Raw genomic sequence first — 21,058 nt, 5'->3', positions numbered from 1 at the left:
TGCAAATTGGTTCCACTTAGTTGCCCGAGGTACTGTGCCAACCTTGATGGTAGGTGTACTAGTAGGATAATGGACATTTAACACAATAAACGAACATTTCCACTCGGTTCATCAACCTATACGAGTCACCATCTCATTGCAACAACATTGGAAACAAACATTAGGGTTTCCAACAACCTTCTTTATTCTCCTCACAATTTCTCTTTAATCAATATGTACATATTTCTCATCATAATGCCTAAAGATATGTAAAGGTCAATTGGGCATGTAATATTCATTGGACATGAGAGAATAGCGAGGAAGGTAAATAATCATGAGGGTAGATGAAAGGCCACAAGAGAAGGTGAAATTCCACTCTCCTCACCTCTATAAATATAACCTGATGCCTCATTTGTAAAGGACTTTAGCACTTGAGCTTGGACAGGTAGTAGATAACTAATATGTGCTTGAAGAGCTAGAGGGATTCAGCTCTTGGAACCTAGTAGGAAGAGTTGTGGCGAGGCCCATGGTATGAGTAGCCCATGTTGTACTATTGTTCTTTGATAGATTGTAGGACATGTACTTGTATTTACAATAGCATTAATAAGAAGTTCTTCATTTCCAACATTGATTCCCATGCTTAATCATAGTGGTTGTATTGGCTTTTCAATATTTTCACTGTATTTGTATATGTGTTTTCATACAACCAATTGTTATGGACTAGTTTGTAGCTGTTGCATGTGTGTTTGCTTTCGAATATATGCTTCTTATTCCATGCCATGTCGGTGACCTATTGTGTACTAATTTTGAATTAACCTCTGGGATGTTATTTTTCATGTATTCATGAGATGGTTTTAGCTCACTGATCCTTCTCATGGCACACTTCTTGTTGTTGTTGCTGTTACTTTCTTGTATCTCACTTTGTTTTTTTGTCAATCTTGGGTTGACTTTGTTCCCATTTTCCAAGAATTTCATCCTTGTCCTTGCTCTAACATTTCCTCATTTTCTCATCCAAGTGCGAAACCAACATGATGGAAGTCGGGCCTACATATGGATGGGGATCCTATCACAAATAGTGTGAGGTATAATTTGGACTTCACATCAGGGAGACCCCTAACTGTTGGCGGTAAATTCTAGTCCGTGAATATATTTTTGGTGCTAGAAAGAGGGGCAGATGAGAAGTTGAGCCCGTGGAGCCTTTATTTTAATATCATATCTCAAAATGGATCCTTCCCAAATTTTTATCCTCGTTTTTTTTTAAAAGTCTTAATCTTTTGGTGCCCACATAAATAGTTTATAACTTGTCATAATTTAAGTTTGATGTCAAGGGTCGAACAACTGTATTTGGACGTAGGTTTGAACTTATCCATTTATGTCATTCTAATGGGATTAATCGTAAATATGTTATGGTTAGATTGTTAACCATCTTGCTTGAAGGTCATGTCTAACAATGGTGCCACACGTTGCTAGATGTTTCTATCCATTCATTTGAGCAACTCATTAGTGAGCTTCGTAAATATTTTGACAGGTATGGTTATCAATACGTGTTTAATAGGATAATTCATCTTAGAATGAACCAAAATAATCATTAGAGGATTTTTCTTCTAGGTTTGTTCATCTTTGTTGTGAATTTCTTGAAAGAGACATGGATTGGATGTATTTGGGTGAAAAATTTGGGCGGTTAGTTTATCTTTCTTTGCAACCATTTAATTTTGAAACGAATCATGATTTTGATGATCATCATGATAATCTACAAGTGAAAAATTGGTTATATATTATCCCTAACCTTCTCTTGCAAATCTCTCTTGGTCGGGAAAAGTCTTTAGCCGATGAAATTTGTGCCTGTGAAATTCCACATCCTCCTTCAACTTCATTACCTAATGAAATTTCTGTCATTGATAATATAGTTGAGGAAGAGTGTTCACAGGGTAAAGAACCAAGTTTTCTTTCTTCCAAAGCTCTCATACATGCTATTGAAATTGGGAAACCTAAAAATCAAGTTGATAAACCACCCTTCTTTATTGAAAAAATTCAGTGTGAGCCTATTGAGCAGTTGCCTGAATCTATCCTTGAATCTCTTCATATTACACTCCCTAATTCACCTATTTGCAATGACCTGGTTCCTATATCGGATAAAAATAAATGTCCTATCAAATCCATGGACCATGACATCCATGTTGATCCTTATATTCCCCAGGATGACACTAATGTACATGATTTGAGCCCTGATGCACCAACAGATACTCTAAACCTTTTTGATATTTATCCTACTAGTTTCAATTGCAATCATGTACATGAGGGTGATGTTTCACAATCAAAGAATGAGGATATTGAATCAGTTGTCCATGATATTTTCAATCTGCATTCTTTGATAATTGGAGTGGGAGGTTCTACATTGCGGAAAATTCAAGATGTTCCTCTGGTTGATTCATCCTCATACTCAATCCTTCAAGAGTCTCATGTTCCATATCCATAATCTAATCTAATTAGTGGCTTTGATGATTTCCATCTTATTGACGACATATTCATTAACACCTCTGATGATGTCCATTCATATTCATCTGTCTATCTTGTGAACCCTCCCAAATTTGATGATCAACCTTTTGAGGGTTCAAGGAATTGTCAGGAAGTTGATGCAGTTCAACTTCAGTTGATGGTTATGTCAGGTTCTCAGGATCTTGATGAGATCCATGAACTAGGTCAAATTAGGGTTTCTAAAATTAGGTTTTTTGCACTAGAATCCTTTGGTATCTGAGTTGCACTTGATGGATGTACATATTTGGAAACTTGTGAGGGTCTTTGAGTTGATCATCTTGAATTTCATGATAGGATTACTGATTGACTTAAAGAGTCTTATCTGGTGAATTCCTTTGCAAGCAGGCACCATCTTTCCTCTCTTATGCATGATTTATAGTTAAACATGAATAAATGCATATCATGGATAGATGATCATGATTTTCAAGTTTATCATTCGATTTACCGGGATATAGTTGCAACTTGGCTAGAAGAGTTTTTTCTAACATTTTTCCCTACCAATAGGCATGATCTTCTTTCTCTTGTGGATGTTCACAAGTAAGCATCTTTGCTTTTTGAAAATATGTTATATTGGTTCTAATTGTTGACATGTTTATTTTTGCAGGTCGGGAACTGCTTCGGTGGTTGCATTGGAAGTTGAATTCATATAACTTGATCTCTTCTCTAGTTAAATTACGGTTTTAGGTTTAGATCAGTTTAGAGTTTTCTAATTAGGGTTTACTTGTTACAATTTTCTAATTAGGGTTTACTTATCATAGTTTACGAATTAGTGTTTATACATCAAGATTTTATTTTAAGGTTTGAAGTTAGTTTATTTGGGGTTTACAATGTTTTGCTGTATGTTCCTTATTGCAGGTAGTCTAGTACCTCATGACATTATGCATTTAGCTTGCATTCATATTCCTACACTACTCATCGATGTATTGCATTTATGAACTCTCTACATGTATATTGCATTGTTGTTTTATTGCAATTAGCTAATTTCTTCCTTTCATTTACATAACATTGCATTGCATTGTAGTTCTGCCTACTGCATTATATCGTGCATTCATGTTCTTGCATGGAACACACTAGCTGTTTAACTAGCATTACATTTTCCCTCTATACTACATGGCACTGCATGAGCCTTTACAAGTCTTGTTAATGCAATCTCCCTCGCAAGCCATGATGAGCTTTCCTTATCCTTCTTTGCACTAGTTGAAACCTTGGAACAACTCCTCTGGTCACTTCACCCTAATGATGAAACCCTAACCCTAATGGTTGTATGTGGATGTGGTGGCTTCTCCGAGAGACAACCTCTCATAGAACTAGTAATAAAAATGGTGCCCCGAATAATATCCCTATGAGTATGATCCATTCACAAGGAAATAATGAACATGTGCTTGCAGGGAACCCTAATCAATCCAAATGACCAATATCTATGACCTAAACCTTGTATCTAGCATTGTCGTGAATATTTTTTTGTATGTTTTCATTGTCCACCTGTTAGTGGGATATATGATGTGGAAGCGTGGCATGAGAGAAAAATCTAAAATCCAAAAATATTTCTATTTCTGCCAAGCAAGGAACAACCTCTCTTTCCTATAAAATAAATCGGGATCCCACATCTTCCCTAGCGACAATAAACACCTAATAAATGATTCCAATGAGAAGAGTAAGTGAAATCAATCAAACGAAGGGTAAAGGATTGAGAAAGGCTTCCTGCGTAGAAAGGTGATGCAAGCAACTTTGCTAGGGTACTGAACATGCCTGCTGGCAGTATAGCAACACCAAAAACTCACTTTAAATTTATGAATACAATAATCCCTCTATCATGTTCTCTGCATCATCATCAAAAACTGGTATGTGTGAGTTCTTATTTCAGCATGTAAACTGACAGGACTTGGTTGGGATGCAGGGAGAAGGAATGTCTATAAAAGGTCAGGTAACTCAAGGGGTACCCATAGTACCTAGTTCAATACTTCTTTGCACCATTATCAAGAATTGATTGGTTGTAGGGACATAGCCAGAGATGTTGTATTCTACTAGTGGTCTGCCAATTGTTGTAGTTGCTACAACAATACCCAAAATTTAGATATATACCCAAAATTTTTAGCCTATATCTAAATTTTGGGTCCCCCTCATCCTACTTCATGTTATTACAATTGCATTAGGGTTTTGAGGTTTTATTATTGTAATGATGCGTTAAGAGTCTCATGTGGCTTCAAAGTTTAATCTTTCTATATTATGCATCACATTCGATGGAGGTACCTTTTATTTTGACCACATTAGTGTTTGGAAGATCTCACTGATCTTATTCATCCTTGAAGCTCTAACTTGTATGCCTCTAGGGGCGCGTTCTCATCAACATTATATCACACCTACATGTGACTTCAAAGTTTTATCTTTCTATATTATGCATCACAGTCGATGGAGGTACCTTTTATTTTGACCACATTAGTGTTTGGAAGATCTCACTGATCTTATTCACCCTTGAAGCTCTAACCTGTATGCCTCTAGGGGCACCATCTCATCAACATTATATCACACCTACATCATGATAATAATATCTTTGTGTGGCAATTCCACCTTGATCATAAATTAATACATATTTCTAAGGGATAAACAACCTTGTCAAAAAGTGTTTGTGAACTCCACTATTGCATAGCATATCGTTCTTGCAAGAAGGCATTTGAACATCTGAGCCATTTTAATTTACAGAGATTTTTGAGAATCTTCTTTGAATTGTTGCAGAGTTTATTTGTCGAGGTCAATTTTCTTATGTTTGCAATGGTTCTTATACAATACGTATCTAAAGATAGCCATCCAAATTGTTATATTTACCTTTACATCACTCACGTGGGCCCTAGAAGAACTGCATCACTTTATTTTCAAATAAGAGAGACAATAGACCCTAATATCTTAAGTTGTTAAATATTTATTAATGGTAGAAGCATTGGGGTTGCTTGTTGTTTATATTATTATTCTCTTATTGTATGATCTTGTAGGTTTTTTCTCTTGGTCACCGAACGTTGGTACTTTTAAAAGGGAAAACTAAAAGAAGAAATAAGTACCTTCTTCGAAAATAGTGTGTATATCTATATATCTATATATATATATATATATATATATATATATATATATATTGTTTGACGTCAAAATTAATGCAAAGAGAGCATTGGATATCTATATCAAATATTGTAATGCACTAGCTGTTGTGAGGATAACTCATAAAGCATGCATGTAACAATATATGATGTGAAGCCATTTTAAAAGAATACAACCAATGGTGTCCAACTACAAGGTTCAATAATTGTCGTGACTAAAATCTACTCCACAACAATGCATATGTGGAAATCATAAGGTAACACACACATTGCATACTGATTAACATGTTGTGGAACGCACGAGCACATGTGGCATTAGGAGAATATGATGGGTATCACCTAGAAAAGGAATAGATCAATCATTTGGAGAATAACATGAGGAACATATTAAAGGAGCAACATAGAATTAGAATTTATTTTAACATGACAAACACACAAGCCTATTGAAGGATACACACACCTAAAGCAAGGCAATAGAGAAATAAACATAATGATTATCATTGTATCAGGCATCGACTTGTGAAAAATCACACCAGACCAACTAGGCATTGCTTCCAACACACAGGTAGGTGCATGAAAGATCATTGTATATGGTATAGGCCAAATGCATTGAGAACATGATGATATATGCTGCACATGGAAGATTTTGGGCAACATTGAATCTTGCGTTGAATTAATGGAGAGTGCAAGAAAATAGAACACAATCATGTCAACGCCATGTTGTCTCCAAGCACAAGGCCATCGTATACTTTTGGAGCTATCATAAAAATGAAGCTATAAAAAAATAGAATTTGATGATGGAAGAAGAGTCTGTTTGTCTTCAGGTTTTGCAAGCTGGAGCCAAGCAACTAGTAGCCTAGAAACAAAGTCTCAGTTAGAGCAAGGCTATGGTGCTCTAGAAGCTCCTTCTTCTTAGTTGAATGATTACTTAATATAGGTTGATGTAGCTAGGTATGAAAATGCACTGCCTGCATGGGGCTTGAACTTAATCACAACAAGAGAGGGTTTTCCTTCCTCAAAAGTCGCATTTCTATTTGAATGGGCATAAGTCATAACTCCCAAATGCGTTCACCCATATATAACATTTCCATTTGGAGGTCGAAATTCTATCTACAAGTTGCAAATTCGTGTTATTTTTCCATAGTATTGGAATCTAGGTTAGGGCCTTACAATCACTGACACTACCAATCCAAATACCACAAAAAAATACTTTGCATAACTAAATATAAATAACAATAAATCAACATGTGCACAATATAGACAACTTTTACAAATTTTAACTTCCCAACTTTGTTATATTAAAAAACTATAATACAATGGTCTAGGGCTCCCATACCAGGGATAATTTCCCTCATACATCCACTGATACAAGACTTACAACTGGGACATGGTGTCAAAAAATATGACAACCAAATTTCCTGAATGAGATACACTGACTGTATGGCTGATGTAGCACACTCTCTCAACTCCTCTTGGTCGTATCTTGAACACACCTACCTGATCCTTTGGCTCCCGATTTACAGCAACACCAACTTGTCTCTATCAATGAATTAGATCCTTTAGGCCATTGAACACGACTCCAATATGTCCTCTAGCTGATCATACGCCCATCTATGCATCAACACATATGGTCCTCTTGCAATTTGTTCACAAATTCATTTGTGAGAAACTCTAGACTGCCCACTGCTCCTCCTCATCTCCTTTGGGACTTCTTTCCCACTAAATTTTCCTTAGTCCTTCAAGGAAAAAACTCTTAGGGACTTCTCCCCACTAGTGCCTTCTTGTACTTCCTGATGAAGACAAACTTAGCGCATGGAGGGGTTCCCGCTTCTGCTATAGATGTCCTTCTCTATCCAAAAATCTAAGGCTGATGTAATATACTCACTGTAACCTCCTTCCTTTTTCCTTCAAGGATTAGTCTTGAGCTTACACAAATATTCAACCTTATTATAACTTCCAAATCCCTTCTTGTCAACTAATCTAGGGCTACTAAGACTATCCACTTGCTTCCCTCCTTACTATCTTAGGATGACCTTATAATAGTCACAAGAAACTATTTTTCTAGATCCTATAGAAATACCCTCCAACCTATAAAACTTCTTTTACAAACCATGCACCCTTGCAACCCTCTTTTCTGCCTTGGATCTGGGCACAAACATTGAGGTGATTTTCCCTTTGGTTAGGGCTTCTAGACTTCCCTAGCCTGGACTGATAATCCTCCTCAAAAAATGCCTAAACTCTCTCCAATTCATTGCATTAGCACCTTAACCAATGTGACCTTCACTTAGTTGTCTATTTGAATCTTCAACCCTCCAAATTAGGGATCTCAACCCTTCTTCAAATTCCACAACAAAGATTGACTACCTGCAATGGATCAGATCTCTATGGCTCACTAAATCAAAGATAATTTGCTCAAAACTATGCCCAACTTATCCTCCAATACTCGAATCCTACTCCAGTTTAGAGGCTCTCAGATTTCGGTAGCTCTCCTCTTTGCATGTGCCAAAACCAAACCAAACCAAAGACAAGAAACCTGTCCTCTCTTCTGCTACTATTCATCTTGACAATCTGAGGTGTGTGAGGCCTCCCTTGAGGAATATTATCACTTGTTGGATTTCTAATTAGGTCTCTCCAGTATTTTGTTTATATGAGTTCATACGGAAAATAATAGCCCATCCTTGGGCCTACCTTAACTCAAGTCTACCTACCTTTAGTTCCACGTTTTCCCAACCATACAAATAAAAATTAATATCTCTCAAAATAGACCTCATCTTTTGGTGTTATTTGCGGCCCTTGTTTCCTTTTAGGGTTCCCTACAATCTCCAAAAATCAAACCAACAAAATTCAAAAAGTTTTTGGCCCAATTACTTTTGGTTCAAAAGCCCCACCTTGGGTTCTAAGCCCACAATCACTTTCATGGTGCCCATTCCTCCAAAACCCCGAACCCTAGGGCTTGGAGTACCTCCCAAGTTACAAATCTCAACAAATCACATTTCAAGGCCTTAGACATGCACACAGATAATGTGACCTAGCCTACAGTGTGACTATGCAACCTATCCTTAGGTCACATCTCTCATTTTCAACCTCTCTCCAGGTCACAAAATCTTTGAACTTCAACAATCCAACCAAAAAATGCGATCTGTATTGAACTGTGACTGTGCGACCTCTTCGTAAATCACATTTCGTTATTGCGACCTCCCCTATGTTGACACTCATAAAATGCAACTTCTACTCCTAGACCCATGACTTGCATAGTGATCTACATTGGAATGCCAAATCACATTCTCTTCTTGTAATCAACTCCTCACTATGACATAACATAGATATCAGGTAAAAAAAGCTGGAATTTTACACTTACAGAGTAATTCGTGTGGAGAGTATAATATTAACGAATGTAGTTTACAAAATCACACTTTACAGGGCATTGATGAATATAATATGAATGGGAAGACATATCAGTGTGCTTTGCAATGAGATGTACATATTTGGTGTCATTGGACGTGTTGCAAGTAGTGTTGTCCAACATGCCATTCATATACCAACTCATTGAATCTTTAGCACTAAAGAAAATAAATTATTTTGAGAAGGAAAAATGGTACTAGCTATTAAATGAGATTCAAACACTATGTGAGGCACCACTTGTGAAAGGCTTAGTGGAGTTTCATGGGGCATTTTACACTCCTACAACTGGACAATTCAACATCTCTGTAGAAAACATAGATGTAGGTTCACTTAGATATATTGTACAATAAAATAAATGCATTCTTGAGTAAATTATTTTTGTCATTACACATGAAATTTTACATGGATTAAACTTTCAATATATTGCTCGAGGCAACTGGTGCATAAAAAAATAAAGCCTGCTAAATCTGCTTATAAATATTAACAAAGAGCCAAAATTATATATTTTGGAATTAGTTTTAGTTTGGAGAACACTGTTGCAAGGTGTGGTATATCTGTTGAGACTATCACATAAATGTCACCAAAAAGAATTGGTAATGAATATTATTCATTCCCAACATATATCTAAAGCCTAGGATTTTCCATTTTTAAATGTGGAACAAGAGAGTTCTCATATATTTCAAGCAAGGGTCTTGCGAATCTCATGTTATAGGTGATATATGATCCATATCCCTCACCTTTACGATATTTCCTTCAAAAGAGTTTTTCTCATTTGTCGATGTTTTTTTATAGGAGAACCCAACTGTAAGGCCTATAATAGAACAACTCTTATCACATCCATTTATTAAAAAATATATGAAAATGCAGAAGTTGATATGTCAACATACGTAGTTGGAGCAAGTGATATCATTTATACTCTATCATGAATACATAGAATGCTGGTCGGTAATAGCCCTAAGGAGAGGCTTGTTCATGTAGTCAAAAGTCTTCATCATGCTAGTGAACAACTAATATTTTAGTGAATATTTTCTCAATATATTATTAGAGACTGATGGAATAATAACTCTAAACGGATCAATGCGTCACTGAAGTTTGTGTTTCAACCTTCATAAAGGTGGAGAATAGCCTTTGCATATTTTTATGCATCTATAATTAGTTTGGAGCATGAGGTGCTTGATGGCTCTTGCAATAGAGTGGAAATGACTTCTCATTATATGCTTGATCTAATGGGAAGAAATGAAAGGGGTGCAAATTATATAGGTTCAAGATCATGCCATTGTGTCGTGAGTCATGTTGATTTGGTAAAGAAGATAGGGGTATATCTTGTGGATATTGTCCTTCCCAAGTTTGTGCGGGATCAAAGTAATATGGATATATTGCATTTAATTGAGGCACTACATGCTTATAGTATCAATATGCGCCACATTAGTCAAGTGGTGAATATGGCAAGGAATTTGCCGCACTTTCTAGATCTCTATATTGGTTGTTGGAGGAGAAAGTTGTAAGAGTATAATGGAGGATATGAGTATTGGAAAGAGGCTTATTCTGAAACATAGTTAAGGAAGATCTTACATGGGATATACAAACAATAACAACACTGTGGTGCAGAAAGGGACTATACAAAGGTCCACATTAATGTCTTTCTTTCAATTGGTTGATTTTTTTTTAATTCCATTGTTTATTTGAAAGTATGTGTTAGCGCTTGAGATTTCACCCTAGGCTGAGGAAGGTAAACCTTCAAGGCAACATCAAACCATTTCACCTCGTAGCTAGCTCTACGGGGTATGAGAAGGCTCTCTCCGGTCTATCTCGGCAAATTTTCAATGGGGTGAGATGACCAACAAGTTAACACTGATATTAGGCTAGTAAACTGATTAGGAAGGTTGATCTAAAGTTTTTAGGGTTTTTTGGTGGCAATTGGAGGGAGTGCAATTTAGGGTGCGGGGATTGAGCTCAGGTTTTGCAGGTGGGTCTTTGGGGCAAGGTAGGAGTTTGTGCTGATGCCTTAAGCTAAGATGGATGATCAAGGAAGAAAGAGAGGGAGCTAAAGAGGGCAAACAATGACTTTGAATCCTCTTTAGACAGTGGAAAACATAAATATTAAACAAAATTGAAAGCTGAGCATGGCATGCATGAATTCAAACTTTATCACTTCTTTTGTTTAATTAGCAGCAATAGAATAAGAGATGGAACACATAAACACACTTACAATGACAAGTAGGAAACACACCATCAACACAATAATCCACAAGAATCCACAATGATGTCTGCAAAACCCTGGCCTTCCTTTTCCTCAAATTGCAGAGATACAAGTAAAATATACAATAGAGCTTCTCCCTCAAGAGTCCAACCATGAAAATGAGCAAGAGAAGGCATAATATAGATGATCTAACTCCTTTCCCCACCTCTAGGGGTCGATCTCAGCTTCCTAGGAGCAGTTTGAACTAATTCTAAACTGAGCACTAGATAATAGGCAGTCAAAACAACTTGCCTCTAAAACTTAGGTAACCCATTCATGCATTTAATATTCACTATTTACATCAAGGAAACTTATAGAAGGGTTAAAGGAGAGTAAATGTATCCATGTGCCATGAAAATTATCCAAAAATCCATCATTTACAAGTATTAAGAGTCAACCATAGTAAAAACTGAGTTTTGCAGGCCGAAATGGTCAAACTGGCAAAATTTCCCTGAGTGGTCGCGCCCCTGCCTTGGAGTGGTCGCGCACATTGGAAGCTGTGTTTGAGGGCCTTCCTGGTGTCCAAATCAAGTGCAAGATAGCTTTTTGGAAAGGTCTATGAGCATACTTTCCAACCCCACTGGAATTTTTGAATTTGGAGTTGATTTGACCCCTCAAAAGTCATTTCTCCCAAGGCAGCTTTCTGCAACTCTAAATAGGGGCAGAAAGTCAAAAATTGCATGTATTTTGAGCTTTTGGAAGCCCAAATCTCCATAAAATTTGAAGTCCATCCATAGGCAAGTGCATTTTTGCATGAAAATTCCAAAAATGTAAAGTTTTCCCCGTTCTGAGCTGTCCCCACGAGTGGTCGCGCGCGGGGTGAGACCACTCCAACGGCCAAAACCTGTAAAATTGTACAAAAAATTCACAAATGACAAAATTTTCTCCAAATTTCTTGAAATTTGGGCTGGGAGTCCCCAATCAAGTACCATTCTCAGTCAAAGAGGCTTTGGCCAAAATTTGGAGTGGATCGGGCGTTTTCCTTCGTTTTTGTGCTTTGGCCAACCGTCCTTGGAGCACCTTCATTCTCGCCGGTATTTTTGACATTTCTCTCAAACCATGACACCTGTGTAAAAAGTGAAAGAGGTTTTTCTTCCTTGGCATGTTGTGGACAAAAACCTCTCTCAGTTTTGAAAAATTAATCTTTGATTGCTCAGAAACAGCTTTTGAGTGAAACTTGTCCCGATGTGTGAAACAAGGGATTTTGTCGAAATGGAGCGAAATGAAGGGGATAGAGGGCTTCTAAATTCTTGGGGAAATTTTTGGGAGTGGGGAGGTATGTTAGGAAGCAGGGGAAAGTGGAATCTCAGAGATTGAGTGAGGGGAAGGGGTCGAAAAGGACAAAACACAAGCCAAACCTAGAAAATTGCCAGGTTGTAGCTAGAAACTAGGGTTTGTGCAAAAATGAGGAATTTGGCGGATCTAAGGGATGGGAAGTGTTTGATAAGGTACTTTAAGGATGGGGAAGGTGTATGAACATCAGGAAACAAGTTTTTCCGGTGATTTGACCATCCAAGAGAAATTGCCTTCAAAACCCTAGGAGAGGGAAATGAGCTTGCCTAGGCACAACTGAAGCATGAACAAGATGTAAAATGACTCATTAGATACTGACATGACGATGACAACCCTCTGAATGATGATACACTCAGCTGAATGATGACATGGACTGACATTTGGGCAACTTTGAACAGAGTGAAAGCAAACCCTAGACCTAATGCTTAGTGACCAAATTTTGCTTGAAGACTCACTGAAATGACAAAATTTGACCTTGACACTTCAAAATCACTTTGTAAGAGCACATTTGATCACTGGAGGAAGGCTGGAAAGGCTGACACTAACAGTATGTACGACCACTGTTATTTGTTTGTAGGTAGAATAAAGGGAACATAATGTTGATTGCAATGAGGAAGCTAGTGTAGAAATCATGGTGTAGATTTCCAACCACTCATGAAGTTTTAATCAAAATCACAAGACACAAACCTACTCTACTACTTTGCAGAATTCAATTCACAATTTAGAAAAAAACTATCAGACATGCAATAAGAAAGAACACACACGCACACAATATTTTTTTCCTGGGAAAGAAATATAAAAAAAAAATCAATTCCTGCTTGCATTATTCTGATGAATAGAGATGTATTACAATTGCTTTTCTCAACTGAGCATAACCTACAAGTGAATAACCTATCTCTCTACTCACTGAGAAGCTTTGACCCAGAATTAGTCAATTTATACATCTGCTTGAGCCCCTATTTGCTTCCGCAATTCCTTGAGAAATTAGGCCCCTATTATTTAGGAATGTCTGCAAAATTGATTGTGCAATTCTAAAAGTTGATCATCCGACTGCATGCAACACCTGTACACTCAAGAATAATTTACAACTAATGTTACAATGCCTTGGAATATCCACCACATCTTGGGAACTTGAATTATCTACATGCACTAGCCATTTTGGGTTGGTTGGTCAGTTAACTGGATGATCCCTGAGTTTGATTGAAGTCCCACTGCACAACTGACCTTCCACTAGTTCGTCTAATAGTTGGAACTAGTTTAACTAAAAACAACTTGAGGTAACTGACCTTGATTGCTACAAATTAGCAACCACACATGCTTAACTGAACTTTAATTGCTCCAACTTGAATTCATTGAGTAAAATGGGTGACATAAGCCACGTCACACAATTTAGCTGCATCTAAGTTATCTGCTAATGTGGAAATTCAAATTTTCTTAATTTAGTCAAGGAAAAATCAAATTAAAAATTTCTTGCTACATTTTTCAACACTTCCTATCAGCAAGAAATGGATTATCAACCAATCGTATCTTTCACTTGTGGAACTAATACTTCCCTCTTGATGAAGCCTTTGTCAAAATCTCAGCATCTTGTTCCTCTACCAGAATGTAGTGTAGTAATATTATCCGCCTCTGCAAACAATATCGTATATGGTGGTACCAAATATCTATATGCTTGAATTGATCGTGAAATACATGATTCTTAGAGAGATTGATGCAACTCTAATTATCACATTAGATCAAAGTTGGATCCATCATCTGACCAAACAATCCAACAAGTATCTTTCTCATCCAGATCGCCTCACATGCTGCTTGACTTGCAACCATGCATTTTTCTTTTGCTGAGCTAAGCTCCACAGAGCTTTTCTTTCTACTGTTCTAGGAAAAACCCCAACATTGAAAATTCCACCTGATGTACTCTTTTAGTCTGATGGACTCCCCACCTAATCTACATCTGTGAAACCACATAATTTCACTCCCTCTATTCATCTGTGCCATAGTCCAAACTGGATAGTGCCTCTGAGGTTCCTTAAAATATGCTTAACTACCTTCCAAAATAATTTTGTTGGCCTAACCATAGCTTGGCTTCACTTGTTTACTCCATAGCACATATCTGGTTGTGCATTCAAAAGATACATTAATGAACCCACTAGCTACTGATAAATGGTAGCATCCACTTCTTCACTTGAAGTGGCATCCTCCTTCCTCTAGTTGGTCACTAGAGGTGTCTCTATGGGTTTAGTGTTGGGTTGTGTTATATTCTTTCCACGACTAACCTATGTAGTGAACCGGGGGGGTTAGAGGGGGGGCAAAGCCCCCCCTTCATTGCGCCGATTGTGCAGCGGAGGGGTCACAGGGGGGTTTGAGGGGGGCGGGTAGCCCCCCTCTACGGGGTCCGGGGTAGCGCCCCGGGAATTTTTTTTTTGGACCCTATATTAGGTTGGGCGAACCTACCTATGGTTTTTCGGTCCATGGTTTTGGATGCGATGGTTTTCGGTCCATGGTATTGGATGCTTCGGCATGTATAAATATGTATTGTAACATTGAAAGGAATAAAAATGAAAAATCAAGCTGGTAGTCCCGGTTTTGGGATCCAGGGGAAAATCTCTGTGTATATGTGTTTTATGTGTTATGCTCTCACATTGTTTATTTTTTTGTGATTTAGAATTCGTATGCAGGTAATTTCTGTATGGGGTTAAAACCTACATTTGGTATTAGAGCTGTTTTGGCTTCAAGGGGACGCCTTTGTTGCTGAGGGGTTTCGCTTGGGCCTGTGGTAGACCCTGTTCAGTGGGAGATCTGCGAGATCGATTTTGGTGGTGAAAGAAGATGGCGAGCAGCGGAAAGATAGAGATCGAGAAGTTTAATGGTCAGAGTTTTGAGTTGTGGAAACTCAAGATGGAGGATCTGTTAGTGGATAAAGATCAGTGGATCGTGGTAAATCCAGGTACTAAACCAACGGGAGTGACCGACGAAGAATGAAAGAAGTTGGATCGGAAGGCAAAGAGCACAAACGATTGTGTGTCTCAGATTCAGTATTGTTGAATGTATCAGGGGAAGCTACGGTGAAGGCTTTGTGGGACAAGTTAGGGACTTTGTACCAATCTAAGTCTCTGGTGAATAAACTGTTCCTGCGGAAAAAGCTGTATAACCTGAGGATGAAAGATGGACACTTGGTGACAGAGCATCTGAACGCATTTAATACTGTGGTAAGTCAGTTAGCGTATGTTGATATTAAAATTTCAGACGAAGATAAGTGCATCAGTTTGTTGTGTTCTCTACCAGATTCGTGGGATAGTCTGGTTATTGCAATAGGTAGCAATGCAACTGCTTTGCATTTTGATGAAATAGTCTCAGCCTTGCTGACGGAGGAGATGAGACGAAAAAATATGGAGAGCCATAATGGTGATGCCTTGTCTGTATGAGGACGGTCCCAGAACAGAAACAAAAATAAGTCATCGAGTGGGAGATCTAAATCTAGAGGGAGATCTAAATCTCCAGGAAAACCTGTAAAGGTGGTGTGCTGGAAATGCGGAAAGGAAGGGCACTTCAAAAGGGACTGTAAATCTAAAGCTCCTGATAAAGGAAAGGGATCTGATGATGCTCCTTCTGCAGAGGCGAAAACCACCTCAGATGAAGGTGGGGATGTGTACTTGGCTTCTTCAAGTACACATGTAGATCATGAGGCATGGTTGATTGACTCAGGTGCATCCTTTCACTTCACTCCCCATAGAGAGTGGTTCTGTGAGTATGAGAAATACGATGATGGTGATGACTTCTTAGGAGATGATAGGAAGGCTCGAATCATTGGTCGTGGAAAAGTAAAGTTGAAGTTGCAAGGTGGAAGGGTTAGAACACTTCTGGGTGTTCTGCATATTCCTGCATTGGCCAAAAATCTGATTTTTGTAAGCAAGTTGGATGATGCAGGTGTAAAAATAGTGTTCGAGAAGGATACCTGCAAGATGGTTCGGGGAGCACTAGTATTGATGCGGGGAGTTCAGACTGGAACTTTATACAAGCTGCAAGGTAACACTGTTGTTGATGGGTGCAACAGTTTTGTAGTTCCTGAAAGTGGAGCTGAAAATCTAGTGGTCTCTGGAGAGAAGACCATGCTGTGGCATCAAAGGCTTGGACATATTGGAGAGAAGGGCCTTCGAATACTTCATGGTAAAGGTATGGTAGAAGGTATGAGTAATAGCTCTCTGGATTTTGATTTTTGTGAAAATTGTGTATATGGGAAGCAGAATCGGGTGAGTTTCCCCTCTGGTGCTAAGAGGGCGAAACAAATATTAGAGCTTGTGCACAGTGATGTGTTTGGACCTGTGAAGGTTCCATCATTGGCTAAGTTTGTGTACTATGTATCATTTATAGATGACTTCTCAAGGAATACATGGATACATTTCCTTAAGAATAAATCTGAAGTCTTTGATAGGTTTAAAGAATTTAAGGCTCTGGTGGAAAATTATACAAAGAAGAAGATAAAGGTGCTGAGGACAGATAATGGTGGAGAGTTTGCAGCAAGGAATTTGAAGAATTTTGTAAGAAGTGTGGTATAGAACGGCAGAAGACGACTCCATATACACCTCAGCAAAATGGAGTCACAGAAAGAATGAACAAGACATTGATGGAAAGAGCAAGAAGCATGGTCAGTGGTGCCGGGTTAGGATAGGAATTCTAGGCATAGGCAGTGGATACTGCATGTTACTTGGTCAACAGGTCACCTTCATCAGCGTTGGAGGATAAGACTCCACAAGAAGTATGGACTAGTAAGAAACCCTTTCTTTCACATCTGAGGGTATTTGGATGTGATGCATATGTACATGTTCCAAAGGAGAAACGAACCAAGTTGGATAGTAAATCTGAAAAGTGCATCTTTATTGGGTATAAGGATGGTTTAAAGGGTTATAAGCTTTGGAACCCAGTAATAAGGAAGGTTGTGTACAGCCAAGATGTGGTGTTCAGAGAGGTGAAAGATGTTATTAAACATGAAGTCCAACCAAAGAAACCTGAGAAGATAGAGTTTGAGCTAAAGGAGGAAGAATCAGACTCTACAACAGAGGAGGAATCAGAAGAAGAAGAGCCACAAACTCCGGCTCTGAGAAGATCAATTCGAGAAAGAAGGCAGCCAGAAAGGTATAGTCCATCTGCTTTCTATTCAAATTTTACTTTGTCTGTTACTGATGATGATCCCAGAACTATGAAGGAAGCAGTGGATTCAGAGGATGGAAAACTCTGGAAAGAGGCCATGGTTGATGAAATGGCATCTTTGCACAAAAATGAGGCTTGGGATCTGGTGGAGTTGCCGGCTGGAAGGAAACCCATTGGCAACAAATGGGTGTTCAAAAAGAAGACAAATGCAGAAGGGAAGGTGGAGAAATACAAAGCTCGGTTGGTAGCAAAAGGTTATTCCCAGGTGCCGGGAATTGATTTTGGTGATATTTTTTCTCCTGTTGCCAAGGTAACTTCTATTAGGTTACTTTTATCTGTTGCTGCTGCTTTTGATTTTGAGGTAGAACAGATGGATGTGAAGACAACATTTCTTCACGGGGATTCGGAAGAGGAAATCTACATGAAGCAACCTGAAGGCTTTGCGGTGAAGGTTAAGAAAGAACTGGTATGCAAGTTAAAGAAGTCTCTGTATGGGTTAAAACAGTCACCAAGGATGTGGTATCAGAAATTTGATGCATTTATACGGGGACTTGGCTTCACCAGAAGCAAAGCAGATCACTGTGTGTATTTTAAATTAATTGGTGAACGTGTTATTTATCTGGTCTTGTATGTGGATGATATGTTGCTGGTTGGAAATGACAAAGAAATTATCCAGGATTTGAAGACCCAATTGTCCTCCAAATTTGACATGAAAGATCTTGGTGCTACAAACTATATTTTGGGCATGGAAATTAAAAGAGATCGGGCAAAGAGGAAGCTCTGGTTAAACCAGAGGAAGTATGTCGAGACAATACTGCAGAGGTTTAATATGTAGGAGAGTAAACCGGTGAAGGTTCCTATTCCTGTCGGTGTGAGGTTATCTGCTGAACAGTGTCCCAAGACACAAGAAGAGGAAGAGGACATGCCCTGTGTTCCATATGCGAGTGCAGTCGGTAGCCTGATGTATGCAATGGTCTGTACTCGACCAGACATTGCACATGCAGTGGGAGTATTGAGCAGGTTTATGTCAAAACCAGGGAAGGAGCATTGGACAACAGTGAAGCAGGTTTTCAGGTATTTACGTGGCACTAGTGATTATGGTTTGTGCTACCAAGGAAGACCAGGATTGGACAGAGTGTTGGATATTCATGGCTTTGTTGATGTAGACTGGGCTGGAGATCTGGATCAGAGAAGATCTACAAGTGGGTATGTGTTTAACCTATTTGGAGGTGCAGTCAGTTGGATGAGTAAGAAACAATCTGTAGTGGCACTATCAACTACAAAGGCAGAATACATGGCAGCCACTCATGCAAGCAAGGAAGCAGTTTGGTTGCAGAGATTGTGTTCAAGTATGGGGTTAGTACAGGGAGCTATAAGAATAGACTGTGACAGCCAAAGTGCAATTTTCTTGGCAAAGAACCCTGCTTATCATTCAAAGACAAAGCACATTGATGTTCAGTATCACTTTGTGAGGGATATGATAGAAGACAAAAAGGTGTTGCTGGTAAAGGTGGACACTTTGAAGAATACTGCAGATGCATTGAAAAAATCTATGAGCTTTGAGAAGTTCTCTTGGTGTAGAGAAACAATGGGCATTTCAGGGCTGGAAAAATGATTAAGCTCTCCTGTGGCCCCCTGTGGAAAGAAAACAACAAGTGGGAGATTGTTGGGTTGTGTTATATTCTTTCCACGACTAACCCACGTAGTGAACCGGTGGGTTAGAGGGGGGGAAGAGCCCCCCCTTTGTTGCACCGATTGTGTAGTAGGGGGGTCACAGGGGGGGCCGGGTAGCCCCCCTCTACGGGTTCCGGGGCAGCGCCCCGAGAAATTTTTTTTTGGACCCTATATTAGGTTGGGCGAACCTACCTATGGTTTTTCGGTCCATGGTTTTGGATGCGATGGTTTTAGGTCCATGGTATTGGATGCCTCGGCATGTATAAATATGTATTGTAACATTGAAAGGAATAAAAATGAAAAATCAAGCTGGTAGTCCCGGTTTTGGGATCCAGGGGAAAATCTCTGTGTATATGTGTTTTATGTGTTATGCTCTCGCATTGTTTATTTTTCTGTGATTTAGAATTCGTATGCAGGTAATTTTTGTACGGGGTTAAAACCTACATTTAGAAATCTCCATGTGGAATATTTTTAATATCTCATTTCCATAATTTCCTTTATACACAAATATTTCTCCATCGCCTTGCCATGCTTCCCAACCAAGGAAGTAGTGCATGAGACCCATGTCCTTATTTCAAATTCAATTGCAAAGTCCTCCTTGTAAGATCTAATCAACTCCTCATCACCAGTTAAAATGAAATCATCAACATATAAGACAATAATAAGAAATTACCTTCTACCAAGATATGATACAAGTTTTCATCCACTTCACTTTTGGTGAAGCCCAAACTGGTGAGATAACTATTGATCCCAGTGTACCAAGCATGAGGTGCTTGTTTGAGACTGTAGAACACTCACTTGGGTCTACACACATGAGACTCCTGATCAAATTTCTCAAAACCTTTTGGTTTCTCGATGTACACCTCCTCCTCAATAACCCCATTGAGAAATTTTGGTTTTACATCCATATGGTGGAGCTTCCACTCCATTTGCACAACCAGAGAAATAATTTCTCGAATGGATGAATACCTTTCTACAAGAGAAAAGGTCTCCTCATAGTTACTTTTCTCAATTTGAGAGAATCCTTTGGCCACCAATTTGGCCTTATACTTCTCTATGCTTTCGTTTGCTAGATGCTTAACCTTGAAGATCCATCTTGAACCCACAAATGATTTACTTGAGACCACTTCCAAAACACTATTCTTTACAATGGATTCATATTCCTCCACCATTGCATCAACCCATACACGTTGCTCTACTAATTCCTAGAAAGAGGATGGATCAGTCTCTATAATCTCAGTCATTAGAGCCATGTAGATAGTGTATCGATCAGGTGACCTTCTCTTCCAGCGTAAATTTGAAGGAGCTCCCACATTCTCCCTCACATCTTGCACAAGTTTATCAACTTCCATAGTCCTTTTCCTACCTTCTCTAGATGGTTATGCTTGAGTGGATGTCTCCACTCTCTGCTCCTCAATTTGTGGTTGATCCACAACTTCTTGAGGCTCCTCCTTTGGAGCTAAAAGATCCTCTTCTGGTTGGATATGAAGCTCCCTCTCAAGAGAGCACCGCATCACTTTCTCCTCATCAAAATTTACATCCCTTCGCATAACTATCATTCTGAGGGATGACAAGTACACATGGTAGTTGTGTAGAGTTTTTTTGTAACCCAAAAATACCCCCATCTATGTTGTTTTCTCAAGGTTCTTCCTTGATTCTTTGGAGATATGGCAGTAAACAGAGGCTCCAAAAATCCCGAAGTACA

At 38.7% G+C, this 21,058-nt stretch overlaps 2 pseudogenes; both read left to right on the top strand.

Moving 5' to 3' along the window:
- Positions 1-1,624: 1,624 nt before the first annotated feature.
- Positions 1,625-10,021, top strand: LOC149239257 (mitogen-activated protein kinase kinase 3-like; annotated as a pseudogene).
- Positions 10,022-10,201: 180 nt separating this feature from the next.
- LOC149239256 (mitogen-activated protein kinase kinase 3 pseudogene) overlaps positions 10,202-21,058 on the top strand; it is a 93,783-nt pseudogene continuing 82,926 nt past the window's right edge.

The sequence above is a fragment of the Pinus tabuliformis genome, chromosome 8, assembly GCF_031772625.1.
Source record: "Pinus tabuliformis cultivar Carrire ecotype Pingquan chromosome 8, CPIR1, whole genome shotgun sequence".
Taxonomy (NCBI): Eukaryota; Viridiplantae; Streptophyta; class Pinopsida; order Pinales; family Pinaceae; genus Pinus; species Pinus tabuliformis.
Note: the sequence above shows the minus strand (reverse complement) of the source record. Positions and strands in the feature narration are given on the sequence as shown.